Here is a 20565-nt window from a genome sequence, read left to right on the forward strand (position 1 = left end):
GGTTATTTGTGCTTTTGGAGGCATATCTAAGAAGTCATTGACTAGTCCAAGGTCACGAAACCTTACCCTTGTGTTTTCTTCTAAGGGTTTTATGGTTTTAATTTAGACTTTTTGAGTTGATTTTTGCCTACATTGTTAAGCAGAGGTCCAACTCCATTCTTTTGCAAATGTGTATCGGTTGTCTTAGAACCAATTGTTGAAATGACTGTTTTTACTCCATTAATTTATCTGGCACTCTTGTTGAAAATCAGTGTTCCATAAGTGAAAGGGTTTATTTCTGGACTGTCAGTTCTATTCCATTGTTCTATATGGCTATCTTTATGCCAGTACCACACTGTCTTGATTACTATAGCTTTGTAAGAAATTTTGAAATCAGGAAGTTTGTGAGTCCTTTAACTTTGGTCTTCCATATGAATTTTAGAATCAGCTTTCCTGAGAGAAAGGAAAGAATATGTTCATACAAAGACTTGTACACAAATGTTCATAGCAGTTTTATTTGTAATGGCCCCAAACTGGAAATAAGCCAGTTGTCTATCAACATGTGAGTGGATAAACAAATTGAGGTTTATCCATACAATAGACTACTACTCAGCAATGAAAAAATAAACATAGATGAATCTCAAAATAGTTATGCTAAGTGAAAGAAGTTAGACAAAAAGTAATATAAATTGTATGATTTCGCTTATATAAAAGTCTAGAAAATACAAACCCATCTATAATGTTGCATTAAGCTAATCTGCTGCAAAAGACCTCTTTAAAGTCTTAAAAAGCAGATGTCACTTTGGGGACTAAAGTGCACCCGACCCAAGCCATAGTATTTTCAATTGCCTCATATCTATGTGAAAGCTAGGCAATGGATAAGAAAGACCGAAGAATTGATGCCTTTGAATTATGGCGAACAATACTGAATGTACAACAGACTGCCGGAAGAAGGAACAAATCTGTCTTGGAAGAAGTATAGCTAGAATGCTGCTTAGAAATGAGGATGACTAGATTTCATTTCATGTACTTTGGACATGTTCTCAGGAGGGACCGAGGTCCCTGGAGAAGGACATCATGCTTAGTAAAGTGGATGGTCAGCAAAACAGAGGAAGACCCTCAACAAGATGAATTGACACAGTGCTGCAACAATGGGCCCAAGCATAACAATGATTGTGAGGATGGCACAGGACCGGGCAGTGTTTCATGCTGTTGTACATAGGGTCGCTATAAATCAGAACCAACTCGACAGCACCTGACAACATACAACAAACTATAATGACAGAAAGCAGATCGGTGGGTGCTGGGGGATGTGTGAGGGTGTATGGATGGACGAGAGAGAGATTACAAAGAAGTACAAGTACACTTTTGGGAGTGATGAATATATTCATTATCTTAATTGTCATGATGGTTTCATGGTATATAAATATGTCAAAACTTATCAAATTATCCAATTTAAATATGTGCAATTTATTTTCTGTCAATTATAATTCAATAAAGCTGTTTAAAAAAAGTTGAACCCTAACAATAACTGAAAATTATTTCACATCTTTATTGTCTTAGGCTGGGTTCTCTAGAAGAGTAAAACAAGTGAAGCATATATATATATATATAGAGAGAGAGAGAGAGAGAGAGATTTATCTCAAGGAATTAGCTCACATGTTTGTAGAGGCTGGCAAATCCCAAGCTTGACTAGAGGCTTCTCCTGACTCAGTAACCGCAGGGGCTGACAAACCCAAGATCAGCAGGTCAGCCACTGGCTCCTGGGCTACAGAGGCTGCTGAATTCAATATCAGCAGGTAAGACGGCAGGCTTCTGGCTCACAGGCTGTGGAGGGCAACTAATCATGGAGTCAGCAGGCAATATGGCAAACGGCTGGCTCAAGTTCCAAGAACCAGAGGTCAGTTAATAATGAGCCAGATGCAGAATCCAGAACAAGTGAGCAAGCTTTGCCAGAACGTCCGTATGTATGTGTATATATATATATATACACGTGTGTGTGTGTGTGTGTGTGTGTGTATGTATATATATATATAGTATGCAGGCTACATCCCCAATAAAACGGCCCTTACAACTGATTGGCTAATCACGTCAGCTCACATCTTGGAGACTGACTACATCATTACATAATTGCCAAACTACTGAGAATCACGGCCCATCCCAGCTGATACACGATCTTAACCATCATGGTTCGCCTCTTGTCAACCTGGCACCTGTATACATCTCCTTAAACCACACACAGTATCTAAATAAAGGCAATTACAAAGTCCTTCTTGCACCTAACATGATACACTAACATGCATAGCACTAGCCTGTTGACATCTTCTATTTTATAAGTGAAGAAGACAAAACTATTTGATGCATACATACAAGGAAGAAATACTCAAAACAATCACAGTCTTCATTTCTGCAACTGGTCCTGTGCTCGTATTTAGAACTACCTTCTTCCATCACCCATTCTGTAGTCTCTTCAGTCTCAGCAAGCACCTCAGCTGTCGTGGTTCTTTGCCTGGTGGGGTGACCCAAACCTTCACTCCTGAAGGGTCTGGGCCATTAGCAGTCATGTCAGAGTTGGGTTGCTGTAGTTTTCCGTGGACTGTAATCAGTGAACATTCCCATCATCACAGAAAGTTCTTTAGAACAGCACTGCTGTCTAGAGGGTTGCCAAAGGTGTTTGAACGTGACACGTTTGAACTAACGTGCAAAATGAAGTTTGCTGTCTACTTACTTCCAAAGTCAGGAACTGGAAAAGTGATTGTACCGCACTGGCTGCCTGTCCTAAAACAGACAGAGCAAATGCTGCCGTCAATGCAGCCTTTATCACGCTGCCTCGGAACATGGCCCAGCCATTATTGCCCCCAACACCAGGGAAAGATGAGATCTGGCACATTGGCACTAGGGCTGGATTTAACTTGGATTCCACTTCAGAACCTTGACAAACTATCTACAGAATGTGCTCTTACATAATGGATAAGCTTCCCCAACTGATAAATGCCAGTTTTCCAGTGGACCATGGAAAAATGTCTATTTTTGGCCACTCCATGGTAGGCCATGTGGCTCTGACTCCTGCTTTGCAGAATCCTGGAAAATGCAGATCTGCGTCAGCGTTCACTCCAGTTTGCAACCAGTTCTCTGTGCTTAGGGGAGGAGAGGCACAAATCTATCAATGGATATTTGGGATCAGATGACGATAAGGGAAGGCTCATGATGCCGCTCTGGTTAAGAAGTTTTTTTCAGGCTCTGGTTACACAAAATCAAGGAGATGATGCCCAAATATTTCACCAAGAAAGCTACTTCCCAGTCACTTTATAGCTGCCTACACCAGTTTGTTTTTAGATTGCAAAGGGTTATGATTATAGTTACTTTTCACTGCGATCTTTATTAATGACCACATCAGACTTTATGCAAAATACTGGAATGCTGGAAATGTCAGATGCTAGATGTTGTCTTCTGAATTATACAAGCTAGACTAAAGAGAAGCATAGTTATTAGATTTTAAAATTTGGGTTTTTGTAACCCTGGAAGGGTTTCCTCTGCTAAATGATTGTATAGGAAGCAAACAAAAAAAGTTGAGGTGTATACTCATGATGTTAGAAGGCTTATCAACCATCAAACGTGTTTGAATAGCACCCCACATTATTAGAAGTATTTTCTTTAGTTGCTGTTTTAAACATGTGGGGAAGACGGGCCTTACTTTACAGATCTCTTTGGCACTTTTTATGAGGTTGGAGTAAATCGTTCAAGAGTTATCTGAAGATTAAGGTTTGTTGCATGAAGAAAGAGTTTTCATTGCTACATCAGTGGAGATAAGAAATCACTTTTTTTAAGAGCCAATTTAGATTTGAGCACCCAGTCTTCTCCTTCTTCTTCATCAGGTCAAAAACTTGAAATATAAACTTGACTCCGTTCTGTGCTATAGAATTTTTCCCCTCTGCCTCCCCTTCCATTCTAGGCTTTTCACAAAGGTTACATTGATTTTAGGGTCCCTTGGTTGTGAAAGAAGTCCCGGTAGCACAGTGGTTAAGAGCTCGGCTGCTCATCAAAAGTTTGGCAGTTCGAATCCATCAGCCGCTCTTGGAAACCCTATGAGACAGTTCTGCTCTATTTTATAGGATCACTATGAGTTGGAATTGACAGCATGAGTTGGAATTGGGTTTGGCTTTTTGTTTATGTTTTTTTTTTTGGCAGGGGGGGTTGTGAAAACTGTAATCATGCTAGGCTTCTCAGAAAAAGGGTGGAGATTTGAGTCTACCCAGAGGCACCTCAGAAGAAAGGCCTGGCAATCTACTGTTGAAAAATCAGCCATAGAAAACTCTATGGAGCACAGTTCTACTCTGACACATATGGGGCCACCATGAGTCAGAATCAACTCAACAGCAACTGGTTTACATTGATTTTATTTCACCTATTTTTATTTCATCAGCACTTGAAGAAATCCACAAAATTAGAAAATGCAGACTTTCAGCCATTACCAGTTCAATTACTCTTAGAGCGTGAAATCAAATACCATCCTTTCCAGGTTCTTTCTATTTAGATTCAGGGTGATTTTCAGTGAGACCTGCCATGTGGTCACAGACGGTGGACTTGAAAGTTTTTATTCCAGCCGGGCCTTGGTTCCATCACTCAGTGAGACTGTGGTCCGGCCAGCCACGTCACTCACCAACCCTGGCGCCGCGGGCTGGTCCTAGCTCTGCCGGCATTCTCTGCCCTGCACAGGGCACCCTGCCTTTCTGCTGCCTCCTCCAGGGCCTCCCTCCATGCATGCACCGCCAGATGGGTCCACGGGTATCCTTGCCTTTCTCATCTCAGTCCCTGCCCCTGCAGTCTCTCCATCCTCAAACCAAAAAAATCCAAACCCATTGCCACTGAGTCAACTCCAACTCATAGCAACCCTATAGGGCAGAGTAGAACTGCCCCACAGGGCAGCTGGTGGTTTCGAACTGCGACCTCTTGGTTAGCAGCCGTAGCTCTTAACCACTGTGCCACCAAGGTTCCCTCCAGCCTCAGCCCTTCTTAATTCCCCAAAGGGTGTCATCATATATTTGTTTCCTAGGGCTCTGCAACAGAACCACAGAGTGGGGACTTACAACAACAGAAATGTATTCTTTCACAGTTCTGGAGGCCAGAAGTGTGGATCCAGGGTATCAGCAGGGCCACGATCTCTTCGAAGGCTCTGGAGGAAGATCCTTCCTTGTCTCTTGCAGCTGCTGGTGGCCCCAGGTGTTCTTCGGCTTGTGGCACTCCAATCTCCGCTTCCATCTTCACGCGGCCATCACCTCCTGCGTGTGTCTCTGTGTCTCTTCTCCTCTTTATAAGGACACTGTTCGGATGAGATCTGGGCCACCCTCCTCAGGTATGATCTTCGTGTTAACTGATAACTTCTTCAAAGACCCTGGCTCCAAACAAGGTCATGTTCACAGGCACTCGAGGTTCATCTCTTTGGGGGACACAACTGAATAATAAGAAGAATAAAAGAAATCAGTCTTTACTGCAGCCTCAGGCATCCTTTGAGAAGCATGGGTAAGGGCGGACCTAGGTACCCCTCATCAGCATCACCCCGAAGCTCTCATGGTGTAATCAAAAGCATGCATGTTTCAATGCTTAGGGGACACTGGGCTTTGGTTAAGGGTGACAGAAAAATTTGGGAATGGTTAATGGTGATGGTTGAACAACACGATGAGCATATTTAACGTCACCAAATGGTACATGTGAAGATTGTTGAAATGGCAAATATCACCTAAATATTTACCATAATAAAAAAATAAAAACAAAACAAACAGGACAAAATGTCACCAATGTAACCAATTGATAGACCTGAGTAAAGGGTATGTTTGGTGTTTCTTGTACAATTCTTGCAACTTGTATGAATGTTTAATATGATATAAAATTGTCTGGGGAAAAAAAAAAGTGTGCATGTTGCTTCTCTTTCCCTAATTCAGGAATTTCCCCTGTATTACCAAGCTCTTGTGTTGGCAGCTGAGAAAGCCACTGACAGCTGACGCGTTATTTTCTCCTTCAGTCACAAGATGATGGAGATAAATCTAGGATGGGAAGTGTGGGGGAGAGACGCGGAGACAAATGCTCACCGCTCTGACCAGAATTGGTAGGGTTGCTCATACGTCTTCCTTCCATGTAGTACAGAAACCTAAATAACTCATGATTCCATCCCCTGTATTTGATGAGAAACAACTGGATCACACCATCAAAACTCTTGAAATGTCACAAAGAAGGATCCAGTTTTAAAGCAGCCCTATTGTTATTTTGTGGGATCATTACAAAATACTTAATCCAGATTGCGTTGTTGCAAAAATCGAGGAATTCATAAAACTCAATAGAATGTTATTTGCCAAGTATGACTTCTGGCCAGGAACCTGATCTGAAGTTAATCCCTTCTGTTATGTTGATGACTGTCGAACTAACAGGCAGAGACTTGGAATCTGGAGTTGTACATTGAAAAAGAATTTTAGGTGTCCTGGCTAGGAATACACCTTACTGGACAGAGAGTCATTGTTTTAAAAATTTTGACTTGCTGCTTAGAGATTCCATGAAATTGTAGTTTAACCTGTTCTTTATGTGTATTACCATATTTTATGTAAATAACGAGCCTCCTACATCTGTTTGCCAACCACGCCTTCCCCCCACTCCCACAAAGTATTTTTGTAAGCGTTGCTATGCAATTTTATTTTACATGCTGCTGTAAAAAAATTAGCATAGCGCACTTACAAAAATACCTCTCATGGGGAGGGTGCAGTTGGGAAACAAACATAGAGGTTGGGTGTTATTTGTGTAAAAATACGGCAAACGTTGTTAATTGCGGTTGAGGCACCCCCTGCTCATGGCAAACCCACATACACTGGGGAAAAAAATGCTGCCCAGTCCTGCGCCATCTCCTAGACAGACTGCAGATTGGATCCTTGTGATCTGTAGGGTTTTCATTGGATGATTTTGAGAAGTAGATTGCCAGGCTTTTCTTCCTATTCTATCTTAGTCTGGAAGCTCTGCTTAAACCTGTTCAACATCATAGCAACACGCAAACCTCCACTGACAGACGGGTGGGGGCTACGCATGACGTTCATTGGTCAGGAATCAAACCCGGGGTCTTCTGAATGGAAGGAGAGAATTCTACCACGGAACCACCAATGCCTGTATTAAGCACACACTCTGTATTTAATACATACTAAGTTGCACAGTGGTTAAGAACGTGGCTGCTAACCAAAGGGTCAGCAGTTCGAATCCACCAGCCGCTCCTTGGAAACCCTATGGGGCAATTCTACTCTGTCCTATAGGGTTGCTACGAGTCGGAATTGACTTGATGACAACGTGTTTAAGTTGCTAAGTGTATAATCCTTATAGCTATTGCTTAAAATTATTTCAGACAATGAAAAGCTCTTCTAGACAAGCACATCTTCCAGATTTTTCCCTACCTGAATGTTAGGCACCACAATATTCAGTTCAACCAGTCTTCATTGATGGCCCCCGTGTTCCAGGTGGATGGATATCTCGGCATTTCTGTCACTTACAGGGTGTTGTTGATTCGGGCTAAGTTCTTATTTGATTTCTCCACACTGTTCAGTTTTTTTCTTCACCATCGTTAGCTGCCCTGTCTTACAGGAATAATATAAGCATTTACATCTGCTATGATTAAACGAAGGATTCAGGAGTATTCCGCCTAATACACATAATTTTATTTTTAAAGCTGAAATCTGGTTCTCAATTTCCATTATACATCATGGCTTCCCCTTTAACTTATAACTATAAAATATATCACATAGAGAGGTAGGAAAAGAAATGAGATAATATGTAAATACTAGCATGTTGTCCTAGGATGATGTGATTTTTAAATCTGCTCTCTATTTTCATTATTTTTAAGATGCTATAGTAAAATGGAAAAGAAATGAGCATGCCTTCTTACTAAGAAGGCCCAGTCTAACCATTGGTCTCAGGTGAATTGCCCCTCTCAAGCCTTCTTTATACTCAGTTAGCGTGAGTACAAGGGTTAAATAGCATATTTGTCAGGAGAAAAGTGGGGTGCAGAACTCAAATTCACGTAAAAAGACCAGACTTAATGGTCTGACTGAGACTGGAGGAACCCCAGAAGACGAGGCCTCCAGACTCTCTGTTAACCCAGAGCCAAAACCATTCCCAAAGCCAACTCTTCAGACAAAGATTAGACTGGACTATAAGACATAAAATAATACTCGTGAAGAGTGTGCTTCTTAGCTCAAGTAGATACACGAGACTAAATGGGCAGCTCCTGTCTGGAGGTGAGATGAGAAGACAGAAAGGGACAGGAGCTGGTTGAATGGACACAGGAAATCTGGGGTGGAAAGGGGGAGTGTGCAGACATATTATAGGGCTAGCAACTGGAGTCACATAACAATGTGTGTAGAAATTTTTGTATGAGAAACTAACTTGAGTTGTAAACTTTCACTTACAGCACAATTTTTAAAAAAACCATATTAGCACTTTTTTCTAAACTCACTCTGGTTTCAAATTGGCCTCCAGGGCTCTTAAATTCTCTTGGATAATCTCTCTCTTACACATCTCTCAACTTTGGTATCTAGCTTTTCTCTTCCTAATTCTGTTTTCAGAGCCATTACCTTATTTCCTCCCCAGTAACTGGAATTGAAAAGGAAAAGTATTGATGTTAGTGCAACCCTTCAATATTTGTGCTTTTCTGAACCCCTGAATTTAAATGTGTGTGTGTTTCATTAAGCAAACAAACAAAACTGTTTACCCATACTCAATGCCATCGGAATCAATTCCTACCCAGAGCTACCCTACGGGACGGAGTAGAACTGCCCCATAGAGTTTTTGAGGCTGTGATCTTTTCTTCCAGAAGCAAACTGCCACATCTTTCTCCTGTGCAGCCTTTGGTGGGCTTGAACCACCAATCTTTTGGTTAGCAGCCAAGCGCTTAACCGCTGCACCACCAGGGCTCCTTAAAACAGGAACCGTTTCCTGACCACTTACTGTGTGCCTCGCACGGTCGTTGGTCAGGGCCTCTGTGTATCGTTGTGCAGGTGTGCCTGCCGTACGAGCATCTGGCTAACAGCAGGAAGACATGCCATATGGGCCACCTGCAGCCCTTTCCTAAGAATTGTATAATGAAATAAATTTCAGGTACGTATGGTCCTGCTTTTAGGCTCTGAAATATAGACTTGAAAAACAGAAAACAGAAAAAAAATTGAGGGTATTTTCTTCCTATTTTAATAAATAAGCTGAATGTCAAAGGTATTCAAAGAAAGACGAAATGGATACAGACCGGAGTACTTAGGTGAAGCTCCAATGAGTTGGTGGAGTTTAAAAAGGATCTTTAGGTTTAACAGCAGCGGTCTTATCTATTTCTAGTTACATACAATTTTCATGCAGGGACAATTTTATCCACTGGACTGCCACCTGACCTGCAGATTTTGGATTCTCCAGCCCCCACAATCCTGTGAGCCAGCAGAGGCCTCCAGCCTGCTGCCTGACCTGTGGATTTGGGACTCGCCAGCCCCCAGAACTGCATGAGCCATTTCCTTGAAGTAAATCTCTCTCTGTGTGTGTTTGTGTACATGTATATGTATGTGTACATGTATATGTATGTATACATGTATGTATATGTATGTATATGCGTACGCATCACTGATTTTGCCCCTCTAGAAAACCCAGACCAAGACATCTACAAAGTGAGTTAGACATGTGCACTGTGGTTGAGTGGTGTCAGCCAGCCCCCTTCCTCTTCTCAAATGCCTTTGGAACCTCACCTCACCCATACATCAGTGCCTGAAGTTAGTAAGTCATCCCTGTGAGTCCAGGTATGCCCGTCACAAAATGCCCTTTAAAAAAAGCACACGTCCCCAAAAGGTTAAACACACCAAACATAATCTGTCCTGAAGGTTCTGATGAACAAGGCTGTCGGCACTTCTGCTGTACAGAACAAACAGCCCGCGCTCGCCTGAGGCAGTGGTGTTCAGTGGTAGAATGCTCACCTTCTGGGTGAGCGACATGGGTTTGATTCCCAGCAATGCACCTAAAGCACAGCCATTGCCAGTCTGTGCGTTGCTATTATGCTGAACAGACTTCTGTGCAATTTCCAGTCGACAGCAGCTTACCACAACAGCATGCTCACCTAAGGCTGACGTGTTCGCGTTGCCAAGGGACTAGGAAAGGGAAGGCAGGGAGGAACCACTTGTCTCTGGTTTGCACTTCTGCGTATCATTAATCTCTCAGTCAGTTTGTAGACATAGACCACTCTGAAAAACTCAGTAAAAGCTATGGATCTTCTCCTCAGATAAATGCACAAAATCGAAAATATTAAACACAATTCATGGAGTTCACAGACTCATGAAGCCCATCTAGACGTGCAAGGTTAAGAATTCCTGTTCACCAAACAAATAAAAGGTGTCATTTTTAGTGTCCGTGGTGCCTGAGATCAAGTACTGCCAGGCAAACTGCTAATGTTCACCTTTCTCTTCTATTTATAGTCCCTCCACTTCACCTTTCTCTTCTATTCATAGTCCCTCCACTCATCTGCTTTGTTCATCCTCCCCTCCCTCCATATGTAGGTAGATGACCTTCAAAATAATGAGTAAGAACCCTCACATTGGGAAAAAGAGGCCGTGGGCTGTTGCCATGAGATTTATTTCCATGTGCTCAAACCATGCATCCAAGAGCAAGGTGTAGCCAAAGGAAGCTGGAGCTGTGGTGGTGGAGGATGAGAGGGGGTGGGCGTTAGAGAGGATGTTGAACACAGGATGCGACGCAGACCAGCTCTGCCATACTTTGCAGCTGCTCCATCAAATGAAAGCTCAGTATTGTTGTTGTTGTTAGGTGCCTTCGGGTCAGCTCCAACTCATAGCATCCCCATGTATAACAGAGCAAAACGTTGCCCAGTCCTGTACCATGCTCACAATAATAGCTATGTTTGAGCCCATTGTTGCAACCTTTGTGTCAATCCACCTCATTGAGGGTCTTTCTCTTTGTCACTGGCCCTCTACTTTACCAAACATGACATCCTTCTCCAGGGACTGGTCTTTCCTGATAACATGTGCAAAATAAGTGAAATGAAGTCTTTCTATCCTGACTTCTAAGGAGCATTCTGGCTGTACTTCCATCAAGACAGATTTGTTTGTTCTTCTGGCAGTCCATGGCATATTCAATATTCTTCACCAACACCAAAATCTCAGTATAATTCCTCAAATCAGGGAAAATCAGACCACATATAGTCTCCAAAAAGTGCTATGTTTTACAGATGCTGATTCAGGATACATGAAGTACATGAGAGAGAAATCCTTACTAAGATCTGTGGCATGGCAAAAGTTTGGAACATTTCATTTGTTTTCCGAGTCTTTCACTCCTCTGGCACACACTTCCAATGCTTTTCTTCCAATGGAGAGGAGGAGGATCAGGACACAAGAACTGAGCTACCTGGTTCTCTCTCTTAGACAAAAGAGACTTAAAGAATTAATTCATCCAAAGCAATCAGCAACTTGCTATTACACAGATGGGGCTCTATTTAACTTATATAACCTATTAGTCCATATCTCATGAACTCAAGAGAGTATTACTATTACTCTACCACTTTCTCTGCACAGATGACTCTGACGTACTAAAAAGTTCTATCACTTTCCTCAGTCAGGCTGATTCATCTCTGATTCATCTGCTCAATGAAAGAAGAATATCTGTTTTATTTCTAGGCTGATTCTTGGTCATGCACAGACATCGATCCCTATCACAAAGGTCTTGTCGTAACTATCTGTTCATTTGGTAGTTTTCTATTCATTCTTATTTGTTTCTATTTATTCCTGTGAAGTGTAGTGGTTAAGTGCACAAACTCAAGCCAGATTGCTGGGTCCAGACCCCACTACCAATGTTGTTTTGTGATTTGGGGCAAAGGATTAGACCTCTCTGTGTTGGCTTCTTCATTTATCAGGTGGGAATAAGAACAGTATCCACCTCATAAGGTTGGTGAGTTAACACATATAAAACACTTTCAGCAGAGCTTGGCCCGTAGTTAGTGCACGTTCATACCTGCAATGATCACTCTCTGTTGGGATACTTAGTGGGCCCTCAATGATTTGTCGATCAAGTGTCCTTGAATCAACCTCTGGTACAATAACCTACTGATAACTTTCCACTTGTGACCTAGCAAAATGAAATACAAACATTTATAACACGTTCTTCAGGACTTTGGACTCCTAAGAAGGCACATTTGTGGAGGCAGATCATCATCAGTTTGTCCTCCTGATGGGCCAGTAAAAGCTCCGAAAACGAACATTGTGATAATGAGGCACTTTCTGTTCGTCAGTAGACGACCATACCCATAGCATAAAGGGGATTACTGTAAAGTGGCACAGGACGATCATCCGGTGGAAACCGTCTCAGCAGCCATGTGGGTGGAGCAGGAGTCCTAGAGATTGGAAGTTCTAGTTTAGCTTTATTTAAGGCACAATCTGGAATCCAGGGACACATTCTCTCTCCCTGCCCCAGCATGAAGGGCTATTTGGGTCCGTTTGTCGCCATCCAATACACACCTTTGGGGAGAGTTTTCACCAGGCCAGCTCAGAGATGGTTAGCCACCTGTGTGTCAGACTGATCTGCAGGTGCTTTTGGTACTCAGGAGCACAATCTGGGAGGGGATCATGGAAGTCTAGATCCCACCTGACACTTGAGATAATTACTTTCAGAACTTTATAGACTGTGAATTCTGAGGTCTGTTGAGATTCTAGCACACTGTCTTCATAAAAAATAGTTAATTAAAAAGTATCATATTATGTAAAAAATGGCAGTAGAACAGAGATGTGCAAGAGTCATTCCTGTGGTGGGTTCTTCCCTTTGCCCATATGTCTACTGTGTTATCAGCTCTTGGATACAGCCTTTGTTGTTGCTGGTTGCTGTGGAGTCAGCTTTAACTCATGGTGACCCCACGTGCCACGGAACAAAATGTTGCCCAGTCCTGTACCATGTTCATGATTGTTGATATGCTTGAATCCATGGCTGTGGCTATTATGTCAATCCATCTCCTTGAAGGCTTCCCTCATTATTACTGATCCTTTGCTTTACCCAACATGAAGTGTAATCCAAGGAAATGAAGTCAATAGTGAGGAAAAGACTGAGGATGCAAGAGTAAGGACTTAAGGTGGAATAAGACAAGAACATGTTAACCTTGGCAAGAAAGGGGACATTGATTCAAATGAAATATAAGGGACAGAGGAGAAGAGAGAAGACATTTTGAGGTAGAGAGGAGAAGAGTTGAAGGAGTAGAACTGAACTTGGCATCAGCCTCCTTGTAAAACAGATAGTGAGATCACCTGCTAAGGAGAAAGGCAGGTTTGGGTTGGAATGTCAAGGAAAACTGAAAAGCTCTGAAACAGCCTGGGATCTGTCCTATTCTTTTCAATTCCACTACCAGCACCTTCTGAACAAATTCTGTAGAAGAAAATTTTATCAACAAATACATGCTGAATGACTCTTATGTGTCAGCCATGGGGAAATAGCCTTGAACCAAACAGACAATATCTCTACCTTCTTGTACTTACAAGTCTAGGTAGAAAATACAGGCAATAAATGTTAGATGGTACTGAAGGAAGAGGTCCAAGCTATGCTGAAGGCATTGGTGAAAAACAAGGCTCCAGGAATTGATGAAATACCAGTTGAGATGTTTCCAAAAATGGATGCAGCACTGGAAGTGCTCACTCATCTATGCCAAGAAATTTGGAAGACAGCTACCTAGTCAACCAGATGGAAGAGATCCATATTCGTACCCATTCTAAAGAAAAGTGATCCAACAGAATGTGGAAAGTATAGAACAATATGATTAATATCACACACAAGTAAAATTTTGCTCAAGAATTCAAAAGCAGTTGCAGCAGTACATCGACAGGGAAATGCCAGAAATTCAAGCTGGATTCAGAAGAGGACATTGAATGAGGGATATCATTGCTGATGCCAGATGGATCCTGGCTGAAAGCAGAGAATATCAGGAAGATGTTTACCTGTGTTTTATTGACTACGCAAAGGCATTCGCCTGTGTGGATCATAACAAAGTATAAATAACATTGCAAAGAATGGGAATTCCAGAACACTTAATTGTGCTCATGAGGAACCTGTCCTTAGACAAAGAGGCAGTCATTCGAACAGAACAAGGGGATATTGTGTGATTTAAAGTCAGGAAAGGTGTGCATCAGGGTTGAATCTTTCATCATACTTATTCAATCTGTAGGCTGAGCAAATAATTCGAGAAGCTGGACTACATGAAGAAGAATGAGGCATCAGGATTGGAGGAAAACTCTTTAACAACCTGCTTTATGCAGGTGATGCAATCTTGCTTGCTAAAAGTAAAGAGGACTTGAAGCACTTACTGACGAAGATCAAAGATGACAGCCTTCAGTATGGATTATACCTCAACATAAAGAAAACAAAAATCCTCACAACTGGACCAATAAGCAACATCATGATAAATGGAGAAAAGATCGAAGTTGTCAAGGATTTCATTTTACTTGGATTCACCACCAACGCCCATGGAAGCAGCAGTCAAGAAATCAAACGACACATTGCATTGGGGAAATCTGCTGCAAAAAATCTCTTTAAAGTGTTAAAAGCAAAGATGTCACTTTAAGGACTAAGTTGCACCTGACCCAAGCGATGCTGTTTTCAATCACCTCATATGCATGTGAAAGCTAGACAATGAATAAGGAAGACCAAAGAAGAGTCGTCCTCGATGCCTTTGAATTATGGTTTTGGAGAACAATATTGAATATATTATGGACTGACAGAAAAAAGAACAAACTGTCTTGGAAGAAATACAGCAAGAATGCTCATTAGAAGCAAGAATGGCGAGACTTCATCTCACATACTTTGAACATGGAATCAGGAGGGATCAGTCCCTGGAGAAGGACATCATGCTTGGTAGAGTAGAGGGTCAGCAAAAAAGAGGAGGACCCTTGTTTTGGTCATCTAGTGCTGCTCTAACAGAAATACCACAAATGGACGGCTTTAACAAAGAGAAGTTTATTCTCTCACAGTCCAGTGGGCTACAAGTCCAAATTAGGGCATCAGCTCCAGGAGGTCTTTCTCTCTCTGTCAACTCTGGAGAAAGGTCCTTGTAATGTATCAGTCTTTCCGTGGTCTGGGAGCTTCTCTGCACAGGAACCTCAGGTCCAAAGGACACGCTCTGCTCCTGGCACTGCTTTCTTGGTGGTATGAGGTTCCCATGTGTCTCTGCTCACTTCTTTCTTTTATATCTCAAAAGAGACTGGATTAAGACAGTATCTAATCTTGTAAACCTCATCAGTATAACCTCATCCCAGTGACAGAATTTACAACACATAAGGAGATCACATATAACCTCATAGTGATAGAGTTTACAACACATAAGGAAATCACATCAGATTACACAATCATACAATACCGGGAATCATGACCCAGCCAAGCTGACAGATAATTTTTGGGTGACACCATTCGGTCCATGACAACCCTCAACAAGATGAATTGACACAGTGGCTGCCACAATGGGCTCAAGCATAACAAGGATTGTAAGGATGGCGGGGGACGAGATAGCGTTTCATTCTGTTGTACATGGGGTTGCTATGAGTCAGAACTGACCTGACAGCACCTAACAACAACAAATGGTAGAGAATTGTGAACAAAATAAAAAAGTTTGCTGTGGGTTCGACCCATTGCGAGACATGTCACTATGCAGATGGACGCTGTGCTAGGTGGGAGTAGTTAAGGAAGAAGTCAGGTACCGGGTTATGGCTCATTATTTCCTCTCCAGACTAGTTGTTACGGGTTGAACTGTGTCCCTTCCAAAAGAAACAAAAAACCAAATCCCTTGTTGTTGAGTCAGTTCCGACTCATAGCAACTCTATACGACAGAGTAGAACTGCCCCATAGGGTTTCCAAGGAGCGGCTGGGGGATTCAAACTGCCGACCTTTTGGTTAGCAGCCAAGCTCTTCATCACTGCGCCACCAAGGCTTCCCCCCAGAAAAGATAAATTCTAACCTCTGGTCCCTGTGAACGTGACTTTGTTTAGAAATAGGGTCTTTGAAGATGTTTTCAATTAACATGAGGTCAGACTGGAGTAAGGTGGGTCCTAGTCTAATCTGAGCAGAGTCCTTATAAACTAGGAGAGCAGACACAGAGACACACACAGAAGGGAACACCATGTGAAGGCGGAGGCAGAGAGTGACGTTATGTTGCCACAAGGCAAGGAGTGCCTGGGGCTACCAGACGCTGGGAGAGACGAGAAAGGATCTTCCTCAACAGCCTTTGGCCAGGGAACATGAAAGGCCCTGCTGACACCTTGATTCCTGACTTTTGGCCCCTAGAACAATGAGACAATACATTTCTGTCATTTTAAGCGCCCCGCTTTGTGGTACTTTGTTACAGCGGGCCTAGGAAGCTAATACACTAGTGAATTATTTTTTAGAGAAATTTCCTGCCTTCTATCTCTTTCCTGTCCTATACAATCCACCAAATCAACATTTTCTATCTTGGAGCCCTGGTGGCATAGTAGTTAAGAGCTTGGCTGCTAACCAAAAGGTCGGCAGTTTGAATTCACCAGCCGCTCCTTGGAAACCTTATGAGGCAGTTCTGCTCTGTGCTACAGGGTCACTATGGGTTGGAATCGACTGGATGGTAACGGGTTTGGTTTTTTTTGTTTATCATGCTCCTCAAGTCCCTGGGTAGTGCAAATGGCTAACGGGCTTGGCTGTTAATCAAAAGGTTGGTGGTTCATGTGGACCCAAATGCTCCTCAGAAGAAAGGCCTGGTGATTTACTTCTGAAATATCAGTCATTAAATACCCCGTAGGGCACACTTCTCCTCTGACAGAAGTAAGCGTCAACTTAGTAGCAATTGGTGTCATGATCCTATTCAAAAACTGTCAATAGTCCCTGTTATGGATTGAATTGTGTTCCCCAAAAATATGTATTGTAAGTCCTAACTCCTATACGTATAAGGAGCCCTGGTGGCGCGGTGGTTAAGCACTCTGCTGCTAATCGAAAGGTTGCAGTTTGAACCCATCAGCTGCTCTTCGGGAGAAAGAGGTGGCAGTCTGCTTCCATAAAGATTTACAGCCGTGGAAACTCTATGGGGCATTTCTACTCTGTCCTGCAGGGTTGCTACAAGTTAGAATCAACTCAGCAGCAGTGGGTTTGGGTTTTCTTTAATGCCTTTAAAGGTTTTTCTATGGGAATGGAGTTGTTCCTTATCATGTTAATGAGGCGGTATTGGTGCGCGGTGTGTCCCAAGTGAATCACTTCTGAGACTTTAAACAAAGCAGATTCGGCACAGAAGCAAGGAAGCACAGATGGGGGAAGAGAGATGCCACACCCCATGAAGACTGCTAAGGAACTGAGGGACAGAAGCTAAAAAGAGACAAGGACAATCCTCCAGAGCCAACAGAGAGAGAGGCTTCCCCTACAGCTGCCGCCCTGGGTTTGGGCTTCTAGTCAATGGCATCGCTAGGGCTGGTGTCACCCAGTGCAGTAACTCATGGTGTCACCTCCCCCCACGGACCTCCTCCTGTCCCAGACCATACAGAATCCTTGGCAATGTTTTTTGTGCTAATGTTACTCATAAATCATAATTCGTGTATTTCACTCCTTCTTTTCCTTTAATGACTACTTCGTTCTCAAAAAAGTTATTGATATAGGCTCACAAATACTAATTACCATAACATTATAGCTAAAATACCAGAAAATGACAAACTCGGTGACCATAAAAACACCAGCAGCCATGAAAACAACAGCGTGGGTTTGTCGCATCACTGTAATTGGGTAACAAAGGCAGCTCTGATGCAGGGCATTAGAAGGTTAACAAAGTAAATTAGCATAGAGTTTTATCCTTGTAGGTATATTGATACATGTAAGCTGGGCTTCCGAAATATGTTTTTGATGTTATAACTAACTACAGGGATATGTTTACAAAAAATAATGAGTTTCTGCTGAAACCCTGCACAAAAATTTTACGGTCATTTTGGTGTCACGCCCTCTGACAGCGTCACCTGGTGTGGTCCGAAACCCCCGCACCTCCCTCGTGACGCCACTACTTCTCGTCTCCTAAACTGCAAGAAAATAAATTTCTGGGTTGTTAGAATCCACTCACTTGTGGTATTTCTGTTTCAGCAGCGCTAGGAAACTGAGACAGTCCCTTATTACCTGCCACTTAGAGTTTGAACATCTTAGGCTAAGACTGAAGGCCTCCACCAGCTGGGACCTAACCTACCTTCCTGGAAATGGCTCCCACAAGTCCCGTTCCAACCTCTCCATCCTAGCTAAGCCCACTGACCGTCCTCCATACCTACCCACTGTGTTATCACCTCTGCTTCTATCCCAGAGTTTCCTTCGTCTTGAGGGTCCTTCTCTCACGGTATACTCTCACTGTCTTACTTCGGCTGGAAGACTCACCTCTATTTCCACCAGAAACTATTCTCTGATTCCCAGTGCTAGAAGCGGCCTCCCTCTTCTGCACGTCTCCAAAACGTTGTTCATCCTTCTCGGAGGACATTTTTCACAGTCTTTCTTGCGCTGTGGTTATTTTTATACTCTCCTCATCTTCCTGCTGTATTATAAACCGAGGGGCAGGATTTGAGCCGCATTCATCTTTAGACTTTATAATACTTTACACTCCAATGCAAAGTACAGTTAGCTAAAGCAAGTGCTCAACGAATGTTTGTTGAAGTGAATGCTAAAAAAGAGCAAGTCATGTTAAAGTGGATGCTTTGGAGTTTCTGTAAACCTGCCCAGACTGCTTCTTATGGATATATTAGTCTCTGCATCCTGGAACATAAGTGTTCTAAATACGTATATATTTCATCCATTCATCCATCCATTTACTCATCTACTCAATATAAACATACTGAGCACCTGCGAAATGTAAGGTGTATGCATGATAAGGGTAGCTCTGGGATTTATGCCCGGTCTGCATTCACTGATCAATATTTATCTCATTTTGTTTCCCTTCTTTTCAGACAAACGGGAGCAAAGAGGCACCTCACATCACCACTGCTGGCCAAGAGCAATGTGTCATAGGAATGACCTTCATTTACCTTGTGGCTTATGAAGTCTAAGAAGGTTCTTAAGCGGTGCAAACAGTGTGCGCTCAAGTCCTAACCTAAAGGTTGGCTGTTTGAACCCACTCAGCAGTGCTGCAGAAGAAAAGCCTGGTGATCTGCTTCTGTAAAGATTACTGCCAAGAACACCCTATGGAGCAGTTCTGCTCTGTAACACGTGGGGTCACCATGAGTTGGCATTGATGGCAACGGGTTTGGGTTTTTGTTTGTTTGCTTGTTTGCTTATTTAATGGGCTCTTGTAATGCACTGAGCTCTGTGATGCAATTTTAATACCTACAGGGAGTACTGGCTTTTTAGAGCTCCATCTTCAGGTTTGTGTGCTTGGAAATTTTATTTGAAGGAGACATCAGTTACATTTTCCCCTCTTTTCTCTCTTGTCTGCCAATTATTTTCCCGTCGTGTATTCAGTGAAGAGTTTCAGGTCCACTTGTTCAAGTTGAAGTGAACTTTCATGAAACCTGAAAATCAGTGCTTTCCTCCTAACGATGCCAACAAAAAAGAAAAAAGGCTTCAATTTGGTCATTATAATATATATGTGGGAAATAGCCACAGACAGTTTAAAAAGTAGATTGATTTTGTTTGTTTTAAAATAATCAGGCAGTACCTTTTTCTTTTTAAGGCTGCTGTATATAAAATACTCGTTTGTTTGTTTTTGTTTTGTTTTATGTTGTCAGGAAGTATGAGTGCATCGGTCTTAATGCCGAGCAGCTAAAGTGTCAGATGTCCGCCCTTCTCTTCTGCCAGCAGCCGTTACCCAAATACAGGGACTGGCCGACACAGAGGCCTGCCTCTTGCTGCCGAAGGACCCATTACCCACTTCTTACACATGTCTTTGGAGACCCTGTCTGTCTGTGGCTCCTTTGACCAGGGAAGGCCAGGAGCCTGCCGAATCCTTCCAGACTTCTTTGCAATCCTGCCTGATGCAGTGAATTCATTGCTTTCATAGACTGGGCGCTTGGCAGGCTCTGCTTCTCTTCGCCTCTGCCTTCCCCATCTCCCTCTCTTCTCTCCTACAGCCCGTCTGCCCCTCCTCTCCTCCATCCCTCTCTGCTCTCCGCTTCCCTTTATTTTCACTCCTACCCGTGTCTCCCTCCTCCCGCTCCCTCGGAGCTAGTCTGTATTTGCAGCTCCCGGAAGCAGCCGCCGACTCTCCCCTGGAGCAGCGTGACTGACACCGACTCCCGTTAAGGGGGAGGAGGCGGAGGGCCGGAGACGGGGGAGGGAAGGCGGGCGGAGGGTGCGAGTGGCCAAACGCGGATTTTCACCGCCGAGGACGAGCCCCCAGGTCACCGAAGCAGGTAATGCGGGGCGGTCAGTGCTCGGCCAGGGTGGAGATGCCGGGGGGTGCAGGTGCGGGGGGCATCTCGCGGCGGGCGCTGGGAAGTTGCACCGAATGGGTGTGGAGAGGAAGGGACCCCGGACGCGGCGGCGCGCGGGGCATAAAGGCGGCGCGGGGACTGGGGACGCGGCGCGGGGGCGCGAGCGCGCAGCGCGGTGGGCCGGGGATTCGCGGGGTACGCGGGC

General features: G+C 43.3%; 1 protein-coding gene and 1 pseudogene across 1 annotated transcript in view; both read left to right on the top strand.

Annotated features, from left to right (window-relative positions):
- The first annotated feature begins 1825 nt into the window (after nucleotides 1–1825).
- Nucleotides 1826–3167, top strand: LOC101359482 (S-formylglutathione hydrolase pseudogene; annotated as a pseudogene).
- A 16808-nt stretch (nucleotides 3168–19975) lies between these two features.
- CAP2 (cyclase associated actin cytoskeleton regulatory protein 2) overlaps nucleotides 19976–20565 on the top strand; it is a 186158-nt gene continuing 185568 nt past the window's right edge. The window contains exon 1 of the mRNA XM_004382980.1: nucleotides 19976–20339. The gene's annotated coding sequence lies outside the window, so the exon portion shown is untranslated. The remainder of the gene's footprint in view (nucleotides 20340–20565) is intronic.

This window comes from Trichechus manatus, unplaced genomic scaffold (assembly GCF_000243295.1).
Source record: "Trichechus manatus latirostris isolate Lorelei unplaced genomic scaffold, TriManLat1.0 scaffold00103, whole genome shotgun sequence".
NCBI lineage: Eukaryota > Metazoa > Chordata > Mammalia > Sirenia > Trichechidae > Trichechus > Trichechus manatus.